Source organism: Mauremys mutica, chromosome 7 (assembly GCF_020497125.1).
Source record: "Mauremys mutica isolate MM-2020 ecotype Southern chromosome 7, ASM2049712v1, whole genome shotgun sequence".
NCBI classification, from domain to species: domain Eukaryota; kingdom Metazoa; phylum Chordata; order Testudines; family Geoemydidae; genus Mauremys; species Mauremys mutica.
Genome location: NC_059078.1, coordinates 2,454,194 through 2,474,524, shown reverse-complemented (window position 1 = coordinate 2,474,524; position 20,331 = coordinate 2,454,194). Strand labels below are relative to the sequence as shown.

The 20,331-nt window shown below is 42.5% G+C and overlaps 1 long non-coding RNA gene across 6 annotated transcripts in view; it reads right to left on the bottom strand.

The window, feature by feature from the left end:
- The window catches only part of LOC123374008, a 141,170-nt gene that overhangs the window by 13,177 nt on the left and 107,662 nt on the right, over positions 1 to 20,331 (bottom strand). For all 6 annotated transcript variants that reach the window (XR_006580966.1, XR_006580969.1, XR_006580961.1 and 3 more), the window contains one exon: positions 18,570 to 18,632. This is a non-coding gene — a long non-coding RNA (uncharacterized LOC123374008). The remainder of the gene's footprint in view (positions 1 to 18,569; positions 18,633 to 20,331) is intronic.

The following is a 20,331-nucleotide window of genomic DNA, read 5'->3' as shown; positions in this document are numbered from 1 at the left end:
TTTCAACAGAACATAAATGCAACATCATGACACAAAGATCACAATGCACGGTTAGAACCCCGCACCAGGAGTTTACTGTTGCTGCATTAGACATTCTCCTACTCCCCTGGCTTGGCTTTCCTTGTCTCTAGTTTCTAGATTCCACTGCTGCCAGCTCTGTCCAAGCAACATGCTGCTTTTGAACCTCTGGAGGGTGCAGAGAGCATCCTAGACTTTGGCCCTGTCTTGCCAGATATTACAAAAATAATCATAATAACTGCACAATCCACTGTAGGAAGTTGTCCTTCCATTATGTTTGTGTTCATTTCCCTGGATACAGACAGAAGGATTTCAAAATGGGTTTCAGTTTCATTGCATAATATGCAAAAGAAGGAATTATAACAGGAACAATCTTTGGACAGAGGACATCATCATTAATTTAGATTTATAAGGTGTGTGGGAAGGGGTATTTATCCTGGACATCATTTTAAAAATATACTGAGGTTACACAGCTAGAGACATAGGAGAATCCAAAGCTCTAGAGACACACTCTGGTTAGGTTTACGATCTGACTAAATTAAGCCCAATGTGTTGAACTACCACACATTTGGTGCCATGTTCAAAGACACGTTCTGCTAATCCAGGCAAGCCACTATAGTAGCTTTGAAGTGCTTTCACTGCTGAACTTTGGCGAATGAGCTGTGTTTATCCATCATCTGAAAAACCAAAGATCCTTTGATTAGAACTGACAAGACTGACTGTATCTAGTACCTGATGGGGGAAAGGATTCATTGCTCAGAAGTATAACAAGGGCTCCTATTAAGGAGGTGACCTATGGTACTTCAAATGATGCTGAAGGAAAATGAACCCTTCGTAAAGACCCCTGCAGTACACTTAATGGTAGAACTCTACTCCCTTATCAAGCAGACAATGGAAGAAAGGGAAATTAGAAAGAGGCCCTTGTGAAGTATTTATTACCAGCATGGGTTTTCTTGGCCTACTGTACATATTTTACTATCTATTAGGTGTATGGCAACACATCATTTTCAAGGTTAAAATCTGGTCAAGGTCGGACATAAAAGAAGTTAGTTTGTTAAGTTCTGATATCACACAGTATTTCCTGATTAGCTGGAAAATGGGCCATATACTATCAAGAAACAACCTCTTATCTGTCAGCAATAACAAGTGCATCCAACTCTACCACAATCTTTCCTCCTCGAGTGCTATTGGTATGAGCCATTGATTATAACTGTATAAAGCCGTGGAGGCTGGTTGTTATATTAGGTAATGATGAGATTGTTAGAGAACTGTGTATGGAAAGCAAATCCTCAGGCTGGTACCATATCTAACAAACCTGTCATTAATTACGGAGGAAAAACTTTCTACCTCTTAAATAATTTATACAGCTGGATCTACAGTAGCAAAAGATTAAACATAATTAAAATGGAAGCATTAAATTCCAATGGGTTGGGTGGCATTAGAAATCCTGCAGCATAGGCAAAGGCTAGATAAGGGCCACTGCTAATGATGATCTAGTCTGCAGGCAGACAACAGACACTGCCAGAGCTCATCCTGGAGTGATGGTTCTTTTTATAAAGTAATTTAAGATAAAGTGCAGTAGAGACCTGTTAATCTCAAACTTGATGCACACAGGATGCCTTCCTTAAGCACTTTATCCCTATGGCAGGCATATCTTCAGAAGAGCTTCTTTGTCTTAGTCTTTGAGGTTTAGTGAAGGGAAGTGTAATCTTTCAGCAGGGTTATTCCCTCACTAGGTTTTGATTTAATTGGGCTGCGCAGTAGTTCAAATACTCTGCATTTTATTTTTTTAAAACTGTGGGTGAATTCAATCCATATAAAGAATCTAGTCCCCTAATATGTAAAGCAGTACATTATCGCACACTGGCATTCTTCTTTCACAGGGAACTGCTTTTATTACATTGTATTTTAAAAAGGGAAGGAACATGTAACAAATATTAATCACATCATTATGCTTCATTAAATCAGCACACTGTCTCGTCTGGTGTGTTTGAGCACAGATAAGTAGTGCCCCAGTTTTCAGATCTCTGAAGTTTAACATGAGAATTGTTTTTATTCCAACCTAATGACACACACAATTTACAAGGCATCTAGAAGTGCCAAAATTGGAGTCCCTTCCAAATTCTCAGACCTATCACCTGAACAGAGAAACTCTGGCGTTTTCAGGGTCTGTCTTCCCAGTGATGTGTGGGAAACTGACATACACACAGTGAGTCCAGTTACTCCAGTAAACAAAACTACATTAATCCTTAATTCATACAGCCCCTGCATAGCTGGTCAGATAGACCTCCTGAGCAATGACAAGGAATGCCCACTGATTGTGGGGGGAGAAGGGATTTTAAAGCAGTATCACTCCATAACTCTCTAACCTATTATAATATCGTTCTCTGAAGTAAGAGCTTTTTCTCTGGTAGGTCAGCTAGATACGTTCAGTATCTTATTTTGATTGCAAAATTCTCATACTGAAATCACATCAATGCCATCCTGCTCTGTATATTCCGTGTTGGTATTGCTCTGGGGCTCTGTGCAGCAGGGATCACGTCTTGCTCTGGATATTTCACAGCAGCAAGCCCAGTGTTGGTCCTCAAAAACCCAGTCTTAGGATTAGTTTATTACTACTTTTATTTTTACTATTAAGGCTGCCTGACAAATGTTATTCTATATAATGGGCCAAAGGTATCAGTAACATTATTTTCAGGCTATATACATAATTCTTTACACAACATCTGTACATGCATTTTGCAATGATATTGATGACCAGTGTGACACTGGCTTTTATTTAAGATCTCACATGACTTTCTCTGGTGAACCAGAATGTACATACCAGACTCAAGAGAATTTTGTAACCCCTCTGCACCCCTCCATGTGCCTCTTGCCAGTTGCCAGTATCCTTGTTCTAATTCCATGTAGCTAATGGAGTTACAGCTGGGTTAATTTAGTCCTATGTGTCCAATATAAATACGCAATATCTCCCCAGTGCTGCTAGTGCTAACCTCAGCAACTGTTGACTTCCAGTGATCTCTGCAAGGGTGCAGTGGTCCATGTTAACAGACCCCGATGCAAGATTAGGACCTAAAACCATGGGATTTATTATTTAATATGCATGTTACAGTAGCGCTCATATGCTCCAGTAAGAATCAAGATCTCATTATACAGAGCACTGCACGGTAAAGAGACAGACCATGCCCAGAACAGCTTACAATCAAAGACTAAGGTCTCAAGCTAGGGGTATGGAGCACCCTGCCTTTCCAATAATGCTGAATGGGAGGGAGGTGCTGGCTAGATCTTCTCTAGGCAGGAGGAAGGCCTTAGCTAGTTACTTGCTAGATGGAGGTGGAGGCCCAGCATGGAAGAGGTTGAGACCCCTTCACCCTCACTCTAAGAAATGTGATGTAGAACCACCATGGTTTGGGTGAGCTATAAAACCCACGACAAAGCTCATTATTCAGCGCTCCCGCTGAGTTGTCTGAGCTGGATTATAATTTCTGTGTTGCTATTGTTAAGAACATAACCAGTGAATTGTTGGGATCAGCCACTGACAGGCCAGCTGCACATGGACTCGAATACTAGTCCCTGAGCAGTCAGAACAATACACACGGCACCACACATTTCCAAGGGGCGTTATCAATGCTGTCAGCTCAGGCACAGCAAGCTGACAAGCCATCTCCTTCAGTAAACAATAATTAAGGAATTACTACTGGCAGGAGAAAATAACCTTTGCTTTGATTTACAGCTTGATAGATTACCCCTCCCCCCCCCTAGTCTTTTTCTTTTTAAACACACATCAGTTTGCCTGGGAAGATCCCATTTAGTTTTGTTATAATACCCCACAGTCTTCACTGGAAAGCTACCCAACCATGCTGCCATAGCTGTATTTCTTTTTAATTCCCAGAGAAATGTTGTCCATGTCGGAGGGGAGCAAGACACATCCTGTAGCCACTGAGATTCACCAGTTTCTCTATAATAAGAAGAGTTTACTCTTTACCTGATTTTTGTATAAAAAGAATGCCCCTGTAGCCTACAGCCCCCATCTTGCAATCAGATCTTTGTAGGCCAATCTTTGCTTCTATGGATATGTCAACACTGCACTGAACTCTTGTGGACTCTTGTGCATCCGCAGGGCGCTAGAAAGCTGGGTTTACAGTTGCTGGATCCGTATCTCACAGCTATGCTAACAAATCCATGCTGCACTACACAGACCTTCTGATTCAGGTCTGCAGCTTGACCTGTGGCCACACTGAAAAACGACGGAGGGCTTGGACCAGAGTCCCAGTGGGACTCGGGCTTTGACCCACCCCACCCCCCTACCAGGATACTATGACCTGGGTCCTGAGAGCTTGCTGACCCAAGTCAGACGGATGTGTGTGTGTGGACGGAAGCAGGGGCATGGGCTCAAACCTGAGTCAGAGCCAGGGCTTAGTGTGCAGTGTAGATATACCCTACAGGGGCGGCTCCAGGCCCCAGCAGGCCAAGCACGTGCTTGGGGCGGCATGCTGCTTGGGGCACTCTGCCGGTCGCCAGGAGGGCGGCAGGCGGCTCCGGTGGACCTCCCGCAGGCACGCCTGCGGAGGATCCGCTGGTCCCGCGGCTTCGGTGGAGCATCCGCAGGCACGCCTGCAGGAGGTCCACCGGAGCCGCAGGACCGGCGACCAGCGGAGCGCCCCCCGCGGCGTGCCGCCGTGCTTGGGGTGGCGAAATGGCTAGTGCCGCCCCTGATAACCTATCTGGCATCCCACCAAGGTAGCATCCTTGAAGCCAATGGGCTCTGCACAAGCACAAGGTGACATCTGTCCCAAATCAATTGCAGGATCTGGTCCTGTATTTGTACAGTTATTGATTTTCACGCAATCTAGTCTTGAATAGTCCAGATCAAACCCCGGATCCTTTCACCCCACAGGTCTAGGAATGTCTGGAGCCAAATTCTGTAAGTCAGGCCCAACTCTAGTTTTAAGTGTCCTAGATGGTTACTTCAGTGGTAAAGTCAAGTCCCGTTTTTTGCTTTAATGTTTATTAGCTGCGCTATGATAAATATTTGTAAAAGACTGGAAGTTGATGTTCTATAGCTGAGCATTGGCACTGCCTGTTCTTTATTCATGACCCTCTTTACTTGTCTGTCACTTAAATATTCAAAAGATTGCGGTGATAAAAATTCATGTCACAACACTTTGCTGGTTTCCTGACCAATCAATGTTCTATTTTCACCTACCACGGATGGCAGATTCTGCTTACTTGTTGCATGTGACTTTTTAATGTGTTTAATTGTTTTATTGAAACAATAAGCTGTCTCCTTTTAATTGTTATACAGTAATCAAGTTGCCTTTCGATGCTGTTAATTTATGATTTTGCAGGTGATGCTCTTCCCACCAATATGCTAAACTCATTTACCTGGACTAATTCTGCTGTAATTTTATCATTCAGTTTTTGCTGAAGTATTCAGTTTACATTTAAAAAGCAATCAATACAGGTTAATCAAATTGTGTCAACTGGTCATTAAGGAGATGTAAAACTGACATAAAATAACCCTACTTTCTATGGGTCCACTGTAATGGGATTTCAGCTTCTTTGGCTGCTGATCAGAGAAGCTCATAGGCTACTCTGCCTTTAACCAATGGAGCCAAATCTGACCCCACATGGACAGGACTTCAGCTTTAGAGCTCATCTGAAAGGTGCTACCTCCATATCCCCCTAAACCAAGCTAGAGCATTGAGTCACTACCAACTCACAGGTAAAAGTATCACCAAGACCATTTCTTTCCCCCTAGACTGATCCCATCCAACATAGACCTACAATGACCTTGCTTAGCCTGTGAAGCGTGTGAGACTTCAGCCTGTGGTAGTAGAGAGGGGCTGCACACTCTAAGACAACTGTAACTTTCCTGAATGAAGGTAACAGGGTGGATCAATACAAAGATATGTGAAATTCTATCTACAGTTCTGCTTTGCAGCTATTTCCATGTGAAACCTGCAATTTCCACGTCTATACTGAAACACATGGGTCTCGGAACCACTTTCCACCAGGAAAATCTTCTTGCAGTCCACTGTTGCTTACTGTACTCCTTCCAAGCCTGTATTTGACTTGTACCACTGATTACCAAAACTAATACAACAGGGAGCTCTGAGGACTAGCATGTGATTGGAGTTTGAGTGTTAGCATAGGGATTTTCTATTAATACCAAGCCAGCAGACTGGGCAGACATTTTACACCCAAGGACAGCATCTCTCTCATTCACTTTCCAGCTCGAACCTAAAAGAAATCTGACAAGCTCCCAGTAGCTTTTTTAGTTGATGTCTGGTGAGGTTTCGCCTCTAAAGGATCAGGGCGAGTGAATAGAGGAGGGGGAAAATCAGTTCCATAAAGCCTCAAACACAATAGGACAAGCTCTCCTGGCCTCAGTAGAATTACGTGAGCTGATCTTTGGGCCTCAGAGACAGATTGTGAGATTGTAGCCCCCCTGAAGTCTTGCCACTGACTTCAGCGGAGCCAGAATTTCCCCCCGATAGATATTGATCATTCTGAACCTCAGATGAATTCCCAACAGAATTTTCTTCCACCAGGTCAATGACCTCCTCAAGTGGCCTTGGGTGGCAGGCGAGTCCTCGCCCACAGACAACCTGCCAACCTGAAGCATATTCTCACCAACAATTGCACACCGCACCATAGTAACTATAGCTCAGGAACCAACCCATGCAACAAACCTCGATGCCAACTCTGCCCACATATCTACACCAGCAACACCATCACAGGACCTAACCAGATCAGCCACACCATCACCGGTTCATTCACCTGCACGTCCACCAATGTAATATATGCCATCATATGCCAGCAATGCCCCTCTGCTATGTACATCGGCCAAACTGGACAGTCTCTAAGGAAAAGGATAAATGGACACAAATCAGACATTAGGAATGGCAATATACAAAAACCTGTAGGAGAACACTTCAACCTCCCTGGCCACACAATAGCAGATTTTAAGGTGGCCATCCTACAGCAAAAAAACTTTAGGACCAGACTTCAAAGAGAAACTGCTGAGCTCCAGTTCATCTGCAAATTTAACACCATCAGTTTAGGACTAAACAAAGACTGTGAATGGCTTGCCAACTACAGAACCAGTTTCTCCTCCCTTGGTTTTCACACCTCAGCTGCTGGAACAGGGCCTCATCCTGCCTGACTGATCTAACCTCGTTATCTCTAGCTTGCTTCTTGCTTGCTTATATATACACACCTGCCCCTGGAAATTTCCACTGCTTGCATCCGAAGAAGTGGGTATTCACCCACGAAAGCTCATGCTGCAAAACGTCTGTTAGTCTATAAGGTGCCACAGGATTCTTTGCTGCTTCTACAGAACCAGACTAACACGGCTACCCCTCTGATAAGTGTCCACATGTTACTGCCACTGAATTGGCCCCTGGAGTAATTAACCCCTGACCCTGCATATCAATTCAGCAATAAAGGCACCTAAAAGTTGTCATTAATACATGCAATTTGTATTTCATGTAATTGCTTTGGCTGCTGTTTAGTGCCACTTGTCTTTTTTTATTCATCTCCTCGCTCCCAGCAGCCTTACATGTTGAGTTGCCATATGCAATAATAGGCAATTTGGTTGCAGACGGACTCCTGAATAATTTACTGAGCAGCATTGCTCTCCATAGTGCTCCCATTTCATGACTGACATGGAGCGTCACATTGTTGTATACACACCCTGCCATTTGCTTTCTTGCTTTCCTTCCCTGCAGGATTCGGACTGCTCAACCGCTTTCCCCCGACCCACTCTCTGCTGCAAAATTAAACCAAGAGATTAAAAACCATCATGCCTCAGATTTGTTAATAACATTAAAAGGCTAAAGTGAAGCAGGAGCATTGAAGCTAAGACTGACAGCCCTGAGCATTCAACGCGGGAGCGAGTGCCAAGAGGTAATCACCTGCAAACGAGAACAGCTCGACAGGAAAACAAAACATGCATGAATGGTCTACTTCTGCCACCCTTCGGCACATTAGTCCCCAAGGGTGCTCAGCCCAGATTCAGGCTCGTTAATAAAGATGTGAAAGGAGAGATAATGCTAATCCCTGTAGTACCTCGCTATCTTTTCCCCATAGATAATATTAATTTTATCATAGATCTTTATTTTATAAAATTCAAATATGGTCCAATCTCTGCTCCAATTCCCATAAAAGTCAATGGAAAGAATCACATTGGGCCAGATCCTCAGCTGGTGTAAATAAGCATAGCTCCATTGAAGTCAATAGGAAGGGAAGAGTGTTTACTCACTATTCCAGTTTACACCAGCTGAGGATCTGGTCTGTTGACTTTAGTGGGAGTTGGATCAATGCTGTTAACATTCAATGTCTGTAACCAGTGTATACTATTAAAACCAATAAAACATTTAAACAGAAAAAAAACAAAAGGAGAGATGTACTTTAATCTCTTAAAATGCTTTAATCCCCCACATCTCTGCATATGACTTTGTTATTAGTGAATTAATTGCATAAGTATCAAGGGATGATGTTACCATTTCCAATACATAAATTCCACCACCCTTATCTGCCACCACTGCTTTCCCAATGCTAATTTAGTTTGTTTGCAAGTTCTATACTGACAGTCTCGTGCTACCTTATCTTACAGAGAACACAGGTCTTTTGCTTCATGTTCACCATATACTGTTTTAAGAATTAAAAGGAATAAATGCATGTTTGAATTATTAAAGAGTCTGAATTCTAATGGCACCGACTTAGCTGAAAGGTCAGTACTGAGAGCATCTCACCGAGCATGGTATAGCAACTGGGACTCACATGTCTAGACATTATAAGATGTATTTTCAATAGAGCCAGAATAAGCTCTAGTATTCGCTCTAATTCCATGCTGCTATGGAAATGTTTTACTTGTCAGTGCCTTTTTGTCCATTTGATGTCTATGCCACTCTCAGTGCTAAATTATTTTCATATGTACCAGTATCTTACAAATTTGCTTCATAAGAGCTAAAATCAGGTACTTTTCCCATGGTATTTTTGAACATATAGCTTGGATTTTAAGTTGTGACTATTTGCTGTTGAAATCAACATGCAAAATCATTGTAAAATGTCTGTACATTAATATTTCATTTCTAAGTTTTGTGTAATTATATCATAAATTATATACTCTAACTAATATAGAGCAAATAAAAGGTGTTGGTCTGAAAGTAATGCCTGCTTCTGACCTACTTTGGCTTGAGGTCAACCCCAAGAAATTTAAACAATTTGAAAGTGTTGTATAGACTACGTAGTTCACTGAAAACTAAATCAAAGTATTTTCAGTGAAGACTCACACTCCAGTCTTCACTCAATGTACAGGGTGGGCAAATCTTGTTTTCCCCAGAGTCGTGAGCAACTGAGAACCAAAAATAATTCAGAACTGATGAACCACAGAATCCACCTTGGTGTAAATGCTAGTCACTTTAACATTTGCTGCACTTCTATCTGTTGCCATTAATTCTGCTCAGATGCTGGCTGTCTAGATAGATTACTAACTGATGGCTGACACGATGCTCTCTTGGCCAGTTTTGTGACAGTCCAACCTTTGTGATATTTGAAAAATTCATATTCAATTATCCTAAATATTCAAGAGCAGAGACATTCTTCTGAGCTGGCAGGGAGCAGTTAGCAGCTCTCTTAACATCAGCCCTTTCCTTTCATACCCTAAGACTGATACAGCCATATAAAATAAAACATTCGGATAAGGTGGGCAAAGATGATATTATGGTCTAGTTAAATGCAGAAAAGGAAGCACAGGTAATTTACTCCTCCTCTCAGATGTTGGGGGCTCAGGTCAGGAAAGCACTTAAACAGGTGCTTTAGTCCATCCATCTCGAGGAGAGCACAGAAGCATGTGCCTAACTTTAAGCATGTCCTTAAGTCGCATTATGTGCTTACGTGCTGCCCTGTGTAGAAACGTTTTCCTGAATCAGGACCTTGACCACAGCCATTCACATTTACAGTGCACAAAAAGTCTTGATGGACTGAATCCACACTCCACTAGCATTGACGTCACAGCACTCAGCACCTTTGCAAGATCCGCCCAACATGTACCAGGAGGTAAATATCAGGGAGTGGGGAGAAGGGGGCATCTAGTTAAGGCAAAGGATAGTGTTGGCATGAAAACAAATGAGGATAAACTAACCATGACCAAATTCAGATTGGAAATTAGAAGAAAGTCTCTAACCATCAGAGGAGCAAAGTTCGGGAACAGCCTCCTAGTAGAAGATGTGGGGGCAAAAAATGAACTAGTCTTAAACTGAAGCTTGACAAGTTTATTAATGAGATTATATGATGGGGTTACCTGGGAAAGCAGCGGATGGGTCTCAATGACCCAAGAGATCCTTTCCAGTCCTATGTCCCTATTAATAAAACAAAATGAGAAAATGTGTTTCACTTCCTGGAAATTTTGGTTCTGGGTAGAGGGTGGGTCCATAAATTCAGTAGTGATGACCCCCATGCTGTGGGAGACAGAGGCAGATGTTTTTGATTGGCTGGGCTGACTCTCCAGATAACGCCTCCTACTGAAGAGTCCCTCCAGAGAGATGCTTCCAAAGCTGAAGGTTGTCAGAACTGAATAAAACATTAATAGCTTTATACATCTGCCCAACAACTAGGAAGTAGAACTGTCCAATCTGACAGATGCATTCAAACTGGGATAACCTCAAGGGTCATCAATTAACTGTACAAATGTGGTTATCCGTCAGATTGCTCTATAAAAAGAGAAAAAACACAAAACAAAACAATGCAATACTATTGAAAAAATACCTCCCCGTAGAAGGAGATGAAAGGAACAGGGTGCAATGTATTTATGGACTCATCCCTCTACCCAGAATGAAAAGTCCCATAGTAGTGAGAGAGATCTTCTCACTCTCACAGGTCTATAAATTCAGGAGTAATGGGATTTTTCTAGCAGTACTCCCTCCCCATACCTCCACCGCCCCTACTGATTGTTGGGTGAGCTACAGATTGCAGAACTCTCCTGCCGAAGTCTGCTTCACTTGACTGAAGTCTCAGTCTTATAAAATGTTGTGACTATATGCAGGGATGCCCAGGATTTGCACCCAGCGAAACTGTTCATAGGGTGCATTGGACCTGTTGGCCTATGAAGTGGCCACTGCCCTCGTGGAATGGGCTTTAGTCTGAAATGGAGGCGTTATCCCCTTGGCTTTACATGCCAGGAAAATCCCCCATCCCTCATATATCTTGCTATGGTGGATCTGGAAGCTTTCTGTCCCCTGACCCTATGGTGTATCAGAATGAATAAGAGTGGAAGTTTTACTGAAGGACTTTGTTCTCTTAATATAGATCTGAATTGCCCTCCAGATGTCAAAGGTGTACCAAATTCTTTCTTTGGGATAGGCTGATTTGAGCAAAAAGAGAGGGACAAAATCTCCTGGGACTGGTGGAAGAGGGAAATTCTCTTAGGAATGAATGAAGGGTCTGTCCATAGTACCACCCCGTCATTATGGCAAAAAAGCAAAACAAAACCCACACTTTTGAAGGAGGACAGTGGGATTCCATCTCTGATACCTTTCATGCAGGTGTTATGGCCAATAAAAATGTGGCCTTAATCATCAGGACACTTCAGACAGGATTTCAAAAAGTGGAGCCAAGAATGCACTAAATATTAAGAGATCCCATGGAGCTACCCCCTGAGTGGGAGGATATCTGATTAGGGTGGTAGCTTTGAGGAATTTTGTGACGTGAGGGTGATGGGGTCAGGGACGACAACTCTTAATTGCCAGAATTGAGGATATAACTTGACTCTTGAGTGCAGTTGTAGTGCAGCCCCAGAGATGGGCCTGCTTGTAAAAATTCTATGAACAATTTGACCGATGCTGAGCCTGCTGTGTATCCTCTTGATGTGCACCAGGAATCAAATCTTCTCCATATTACTACACACAGTACTACGAACCGGTGTAAAACTTTCTGGATCTGAACCTCTGGGCCCTTTTCACAAATGTCAGAAAGCAGGGACTCATTATGGGCAAGTACTTCTCTATTGAAAAAGAGTGACCTCCGCTGAGCACTAAGGGCTGCTTCATGGTCTCTGTGGAGAGTTGATTCCATCCTTCTGTCACTGAAAACTTTGGGTAGGAAGTCTCCTAGATAAGGGTTGTCAAGGCTGGATCCATTTTAGCTAAAGCAATCAAGAACAACTTTGATGGGTGGATGCTTTCTCTTTGCTGGATTTTTCCTCATTCTTCCCCTGCAACCTTAAGCATGGCGGCTGAAATGGGAATGTAAAGGTCAGTTTTAGAGCCCACTGGAAAATATTTGTGGGTATTTCTGACTCTAACTGCCTCTTTCTCTTCAGCCCCTTTTTTTTCCTTTTTGGTGGAGTGCTCAGGGGCGACATCAAAGAACAGAAACAGTCTTATTCAGAAATAGACTCAAAAGAACTGTGCAGAGAACAAGAGTTCCTGGGCATCCTCTAGGATTTCTCTGCTTTATGTCTGTGTTTATGACCCTTGGTCTGCTTACAGGGAGGACTAACAGGAGAGAGGGCTGAGGATTCAGAATCATAAGAATCCAGACAGGAAAGCCTATGCCTGTGCTTTCCCACTGAGATGGCTGCTGAGAACTTAGGCCAGGAGCCTGTTCCAAAATGGCTGCTTGTGGCACATAGCTTCCGACTCCAAAATGACCACCATAACCACACTATGAAGGGAAGAGAGGACAGTGGCAGGAAACTAATTTCTCTGTGCTTCTGGTGGTCTCAGGAGCTCAGAGGAACAGAGGGGTTGTCCTGACCACAGCATGCCCAATGGTGGGGGCAAGTCTCTGGTAATGCATGTAGCCCCACATCACAATACTTTGGCTGGTGGAGGGGAGAAGGGAAGGTAACTGGGGACCTGGGGGTTTACTGCACCAGATCCACTGGCTGAAGCTCCTGAGGCCTCCACAGTTCACCCAGCAATGGGGCCCCCATTGACCCCCAGTGCTCTGGATGCTCTGTTCATTTCCTGAGGACTCCATGGTACACTCACTGATGGGACCAATCTGTGTCAGTGGCCATGTGATACCAGGGCCTGTGTTCAGCTCCTGGGGTGGGACACTTGTTGTGGAGCTTGGTCCACACCAATGGTACCGATCGAGTCCCCAGTGTCAGTGCTTTGTCTTTCTGGACCTCGTGTTTGTCCACTGCTGTGGACACGCTGTCCTGCTGGGCCCGGCTGGTAGCCTCCTTTCTAACCACAGCAGCTCCAAGGTTAGGGGACCAAAAGGTGCACGTGTCCCCTTCAACGCACTCAGCCAACACTTTAACATTCTCCTGAGCACTTTATTGCTTCTACTACCCCTGACTATTTAGACCCCTCCAAGCTGTGCAGTGTTCATTTGTACAAAAGCTCCTCTTAACTGCCCACACTTTAAAAAGTTATTTATTGTAGTTTATTATTATTCAATAAAACACTAAGATTTTAATAGTTACTAAATTTTGAGATTGTAACTTGATTTTATTTTTTAGATGAATATATATTTTAGCTGACTTTTTCATGGCTTTAAGCTTATTTATGGTTTTTACACTTTTGTAACTTTGTACACTTGGCCTGCACGGCTGCACTCATCAAATACAGTCCTTGAAGGACGGCTGTGTTTTTTAATTTGAATTTATAACAGACATCGTGTTCTCCCTGACTTTCCAGGAATTTTTTTTATTTAGTTTGGGGATGTTTTATTTATTATTTTGATTTTACCTTTATGCTTTTTTGTATTTGTTTCTTAAGGTGGCACATTTTGTTGGTAAAGTTTAGCTTAGGATAAAACAAACTGGTTACTAGTTTTTCCATGGCTGCCAATGGGTCCCATTTTTTGAAAATATTAGTGGCAGACCTTTGCCATGCTCTGCCAAGCATTTTTTAAAAAATCTAATACCACTCTCTGAAGTGCCCTTTTCAGCTGGTCCCAGTCTCCCTCTAATATTTCCCTGGGGAGTCCATATGGCCCACCCTGAGATTTACTCCTATTCACCAGCATGGTATTAACTTCCTCAGTGATAGTCTCTAAAACCCTTCCAATGCCATTTGCCTTAAAGCTAGGCTGTGGCCCTTATACTAAAGGGTGGACACATGACTTTCCCAAGACAAGCAGATCAAGTCATGGCACACTGTGGTGGGTTCTCTCAACACCTCTTGCACTTGGCTCCCCACCTCGCTCCAGTCTTGCCACTCATAAGAACATAAGAATGGCCATACTGGGTCAGACCAAAGGTCCATCCAGCCCAGTGCGACAGTGGCCAATGCCAGGTGCCCCAGAGGAAGTGAACCTAACAGGTAATGATCAAGTGATCTCTCTTCTGCCATCCATCTCCACTCTCTAACAAACAGAGGCTAGGGACACCACTCCTTACCCATCCTGGCTAATAGCCATTAATGGACTTAACCTCCATGAATTTATCCAGTTCTCTTTTAAACACTGTTATAGTCCTAGCCTTCACAACCTCCTCAAGCAAGAAGTGCCACAAGTTGACTGTGCGCTGTGTGAAGAACTTCCTTGTATTTGTTTTAAACCTTCTGCCTATTAATTTCATTTGGTGGCCCCTCATTCTTATATTACGGGAACAAGTAAATAACTTTTCCTTATTCACTTTCTCCACACCACTCACGATTTTATATACCTCTATCATATCCCCCTTAGTCTCCTCTTTTCCAAGCTGAAAAGTCCTAGCCTCTTTAATCTCTCCTCATATGGGACCCGTTCCAAACCCCTAATCATTTTAATTGCCCATCTCTAAACCTTTTCTAATGCCAGTATATCTTTTTTGATGAGACCACCACATCTGTATGCAGTATTCAAATGTGGGCGTACCATGGATTTACCGGTATATAAGGGCAATAAGACATCCTTCATCTTATTCTCTATCCCTTTTTTAATGATTCCTAACATCGTTTGCTTTTTTGACCACCTATGCACACTGCGTGGATGTCTTCAGAGAACTATCCACAATAGCTTCAAGATCTCTTTCCTGATTAGTTGTAGCTAAATTAGCCCCCCATGATATTGTATATATAGTTGGGGTTATTTTTTCCAATGTGCATTACTTTACATTTATCCACATTAAATTTCATTTGTCATTTTGTTGCCCAATCACTTAGTTTTGTGAGATCTTTTTGAAGTTCTTCACAGTCTGCTTTGGTCTTAACTATCTTGAGCAGTTTAGTATCATCTGCAAACTTTGCCACCTCACTGTTTACCCCTTTCTCCAGATCACTTTTGAATAAGTTGAATCGGATTGGTCCTAGGACTGACCCCTGGGGAACACGACTAGTTACTCCTCTCCATTCTGAAAATTTACCATTTATTCCTACCCTTTGTTCCCGGTCTTTTAACCAGTTCTCAATCCATGAAAGGATCTTCTCTCTTATCCCATGACAACTTAATTTACATAAGAGCCTTTGGTGAGGGACCTTGTCAAAGGCTTTCTGGAAATCTAAGTACACTATGTCCACTGGATCCCCCTTGTCCACATGTTTGTGGACCCCTTCAAAAAACTCCAATAGATTAGTAAGACATGGATTTCCCTTTACATAAACCATGTTGACTTTTGCACCACAATTTATGTTCTTCTATGTGTCTGACAATTTTATTCTTTCCTATTGTTTCAACTAATTTGCCCAGTACTGATGTTAGACTTACCAGTCTGTAATTGCTGGGATCACCTCTAGAGCCTTTTTAAATATTGGCGTTACATTAGCTATCTTCCAGTCATTGGGTACAGATTTAAAGGACAGGTTACAAACCATAGTTAATAGTTCCGCAATTTCACATTTGAGTTCTTTCAGAACTCTTGGGTGAATGCCATTAATTCCAAAATCTCCTCTAGTGACACTTCAATCTGTGACAATTTCTCAGATTTGTCACCTACAAAGGATGGCTCAGATTTGGGAATCTCCCTAACATCCTCAGCCATGAAGACTGAAGCAAAGAATTCATTTAGTTTCTCCGCAATAACTTTATCGTCTTTAAGAGCTCTTTTCATATCTCAATCGTCCAGGGGCCCCACTGGTTGTTTAGCAGGCTTCCTGCTTCTGATGTACTTAAAAAACATTTTATTACCTTTTGAGTTTTTGGCTAGCTGTTCTTCAAACTCCTTTTTGGCTTTTCTCATTACATTTTTACACTTAATTTGGCAGTGTTTATGCTCCTTTCTATTTACCTCACAAGGATTTGACTTCCACTTTTTAAAAGATGCCTTTTTATCTCTCACTGCTTCTTTTACATGGTTGTTAAGCCATGGTGGCTCTTTTTTAGTTCTTTTACTGTGTTTTTTAATTTTGGGGGTATACATTTAAGTTGGGCCTCTATTATGGTGTCTTTGAAAAGTGTCCATGCAGCTTGCAGGGATTTCATTCTAGTCACTGCACCTTTTAATTTCTGTTTAACTAACCTCCTCATTTTTGCATAGTTCCCCTTTCTGAAATTAAATGCCACAGTGTTGAGCTGTTGAGGTGTTCTTCCCACCACAGGAATGTTAAATGTTATTATATTATTGTCACTATTTCCAAGCGGTCCTGTTATAGTTACCTCTTGGACCAGATCCTGCGCTCCACTCAGGACTAAATCAAGAATTGCCTCTCCCCTTGTTGGTTCCTGTACCAGCTCCTCCAAGAAGCAGTCATTTAAAGTATCGAGAAATTTTGTCTCTGCGTTTCATCCTGAGGTGACATGTACCCAGTCAATATGGGGATAATTGAAATCCTCCACTATTATTGAGTTTTTTATTTTGATAGCCTCAGATTCCTTTCTTTGGCATACAGCAAAGCTACACAGAGTTGATCATACTCAAGCGTAGGGGGTGGGGTATACCACACATCCAAAGTTGCACAGCAAACCTCTTCCACTATATACACTTGCATATTACATTGCAGCACATCTTTTGGGATTGAGTTGGTCATGCTGTATGAACCAATCCCTGTACAGCACCCACTGTCCATGCACAACTTACTCTTTACCTCATCTTACATTCCAGACTTACCTTATCCATTGTTATCTTCGTCAATTGTCATTGGTTCCCTGGGTGTTACCCTTATTTTAGCCATTACCGGCATTCTGATTCCAGCCTGCTGATCCATTAGCCTCCCTAATCCTGTCTCCCAAGAAACAAGGCCTCAACCATGTCCAGTCACTTGTGTCAAGCCAGACCTACACTGAGGAAAAAAGGACCTGGATAGTCTGCAGAGGACCTGACCCTTAACCTGCTACAACCTTTGAAGGCAGAGAAAATTCTGGAGCAGCTCTTCAGTGGAAGGAATTATCTGGAGAGCCACCCCCACCAAACAAAAATGTGTGACTCTGCCTGCTACAGCGTGGAGGACTGAAGAACTTATCGACCCATTCCCCAAAGTAAGATATTAATATTATTACATACATGCTGGGTCAGTAATTATTGCCAAAACTATTGTTTAAACTTTGAAAGAAGATAAGTGTCCAATAGCAAGTTTGTTTATTTGTTCAGATTCAACAAACTGCCCAGAACAGCCAGCCATTTTTCTTGGGAAGAAGCCAGTCCAGTATCTGAAAGTGCTTTGTCTGCTTCGTATAAATCATCACCCTCTTAAAATTAAGGGAATACACTGTGTATCTCTCCCGGACTGGCAAATACATCATCAACCACACTGGGCCAACTTTCAGCTCTTGGTCACACCTCAGCAGACCCACTGAAACCTGTTGGGCTGCACTTGTGTAAACTGAACAGAGTCTGGCATGTTGAGAGTATCATAGCCCCAAAGAGATAAAGTGCACTGTCGTTCCTTTGTCTTGTAACAGGCAGCAGAAGTATTCCACTAACAAGCAGAGCAATTAGCAACACAATTTGGGAGGATTTGCACAATCAATTATGTATACATTCTTCAGAAATGATTTCCCCATACAACCAACTTCATGTGCCTGGTTTCAGGCCTAACCTCACCCCCATTTCCTTCCAAAAAGAAAAAGAACCAGAAGTGTGTGTGCAGGAGCTTGTGCATTGTATTCCCTATTAACAATAAAACTCAGCATAGTTCGCCTTTTGCCATCTTGCAGATAAATGGAGAGAAGCTAAGAATGAAAAATACCCCTTAGTAACCATGACGTTCTGTACCAATTGCGTTTTTCTAAAAGACACTCCTCCTGAATCATCTGAGAGAAAGCTTTTGAGGTTTGTTATTTCGCTGTTTTGTAAAGTTATTAAAATTCAAAGTAGTAATAGGGGTGGTGCAGCTTTTTAAATGTAGTGTGAAAAGTGTTGCCTTCAACTGTTTCAACATTCTTAGACAGGAAGCCAGCTTGCCAACACTTTAAAATTGATACACACATTGGTCTCTTGGATCCATTCACTCATCTCCATCTGGCAGGATGGCTCTGCGCCTACTTATAAGGTAATATGGCAGTTTAAATATTAGTAGACGGTACCCTGCAAATAATCTCAAAATGTGATAGTGTATCTGCAAAAGGTTTCATAGTGTTACATCTCTGAATCAAGATAATATCTATTGTCCTGGAGGCATCATTTTTTTATCTTTTCAGGAGGATGACAGAGGAGACATGCTGCCACATGGACTTACCTCTGCACAATGATCTGCACAACCTGCATGACCATCCAGGAACCCTGACATTTCTTGTCACCTCTGAAAAAAATAAAAATGGGAAATTGACTAGCTTCATAGCAGCACTGAAAGTATGTCAAGAAGGAACCTCACATTATTTGTCTTTGTTCTTGGATACAAAACATGATACTAGTTTCTGACCATAAAAATCTTACCCCCGTCACACATGACCAGCAAGCTTGTGTTTAGGAGTGCCTGTCTGCAGAGGTCTTTATCATCATCGTCTATTACTTATAAAGTACTAAAAGCGTTCTGAGTACTGTACAAAACATGGAAGATGCCAAGCTTGTACCAAAGAGCATACAACCAAAGATGATGGTCATAGTCTGCCTTGACTTCCAGCCATGCCAAACTACTGAAGACCATTTAATATACTCAGGCTGAACAAAGTACAAGGAAATACATTGAAGGACACGATCCCGTCCTGGGCAGGAGGATGGACTAGACAGTGGAAAGGGTCAAGACCTACTGGACTACTATGAATACTGCAAAGAAAGAAAAATGTGAAGCCTTCCCAAGGGTAACTCAATGAGCTGATTAACAAGTGACCTATTACCTGATGGACATCATGATTAACGTGCAAGTTTGTCATGGAGATCACAGAAGTCATGGATTCCGTGACCTTCCGTGACCTCCATGACCTCTGCAGCGGTCAGTGCACCTGGTTCATGGGCAGCTCAGGCAGCCCCTGCGCCAGGCGTACCAGCCACTACTGGGGAAGTCTCTTAAGCCGCCATGCCCCCACGTTTCCCCCCACCACCACCAGCAGCAGCACAGAAGGAAGGGTAGCAGTACCGCAACCTGCCCCGCCCCCAGTAATCTTGTGACCCGCCCCCACCACAACTTCCTTTTGGGTCAGGACCCTACAGTTACAACACTGTGACTTTTCAGATTTAAATATCTGAAATCATGACATTTACAATTTTTAAAATCCTACAACTGTGAAATTGACCAAAATGGACCATGAATTTAGTCGGGTCCTAATTATAGCCATTAGTTCTTGGAAAGTCTGTATCTGAAGTTACTAGTCAAGTTTCACATTGGTAACTGCAAAATCAGAAAGAAAGAACATAGTTTTTAGTCTTTGTAAGATAGCGGGAAAGTCAAAAATCTCTCATCTAGTACCAAAGTATGCAATGGTTTTGATGCAGTATGTGAGGTAAGGGTATTATATGCAGGTAACAAGATACATGACATTACTCAGACTGTGGCATTTCTAGCTTGGCTAGAGTGGTACCAAGTAGACCATATTTTCAAACTACCTAAAGCTAATAGAACTATGTAATGCAACACATTTTGAACTGGGCATTTGCTAAAAGCACCTTCTGTACATGCATACAACCCTGTTTGCAGTCATGTGTCTAAACTGCACTATTTGAAACATGCCTGTGTAAAAATCTGAGCCAGCACTCACTGGGTGTAATGCACAAGACATTTTTAAAGGCGAATGTTGCTTGATCACATTGGGATTCCTCCATTTACAGAAGGGATGGGAAGGGAACCGAGTGTCACAACTATGGAAATAATGCCAGAGACATTTCCATGGTATAATTCACCAGAGAGAGAGAGCGAGGGGAGGGCAATCACTTCTCTGGTACAAAATCAGCTCCATTTTAGTTTAGCTAATATGCATATTCTGATACCTCAGGGGATAGGTGGTGGGAAGATGAACCTTTCGCCTCTAGGTGGCACAGGTAGCAATAGTGACTAAATGTCACTG